This window comes from Arachis ipaensis, chromosome B1 (genome assembly GCF_059453495.1).
Source record: "Arachis ipaensis isolate K30076 ecotype BB chromosome B1, ASM5945349v1, whole genome shotgun sequence".
NCBI classification, from domain to species: domain Eukaryota; kingdom Viridiplantae; phylum Streptophyta; class Magnoliopsida; order Fabales; family Fabaceae; genus Arachis; species Arachis ipaensis.
Genome location: NC_142436.1, coordinates 40,743,743 through 40,744,169, shown reverse-complemented (window position 1 = coordinate 40,744,169; position 427 = coordinate 40,743,743). Strand labels below are relative to the sequence as shown.

Sequence of the window (427 nt, the reverse complement as noted above, 5' to 3'; positions counted from 1 at the left end):
AAGCATCTCCATCCCTACCATTAGAGCAAACAACTTTGAGCTGAAACCTCAATTAGTTTCTCTAATACAACAAAACTGCAAGTTTTATGGACTTCCATCTGAAGATCCTTTTCAGTTCTTAACTGAATTCTTGCAGATATGTGATACTGTTAAGACTAATGGAGTAGATCCTGAAGTCTACAGGCTCATACTTTTCCCGTTTGCTGTGAGAGACAGAGCTAGAATATGGTTGGACTCTCAACCTAAGGATAGCCTGAGCTCTTGGGATAAGCTGGTCAAGGCTTTCTTAGCCAAGTTCTTTCCTCCTCAAAAGCTGAGCAAGCTTAGAGTGGATGTTCAAACCTTCAGACAGAAAGAAGGTGAATCCCTCTATGAAGCTTGGGAGAGATATAAGGAACTGACCAAAAAGTGTCCTTCTGACATGCTT

General features: G+C 41.2%; 1 non-coding gene across 1 annotated transcript; it reads right to left on the bottom strand.

The window, feature by feature from the left end:
* Positions 1–319: 319 nt before the first annotated feature.
* Positions 320–427, bottom strand: LOC148576310 (small nucleolar RNA R71). Its single transcript, XR_015904548.1, has one exon. It is a non-coding gene; the product is annotated as a small nucleolar RNA R71 (small nucleolar RNA).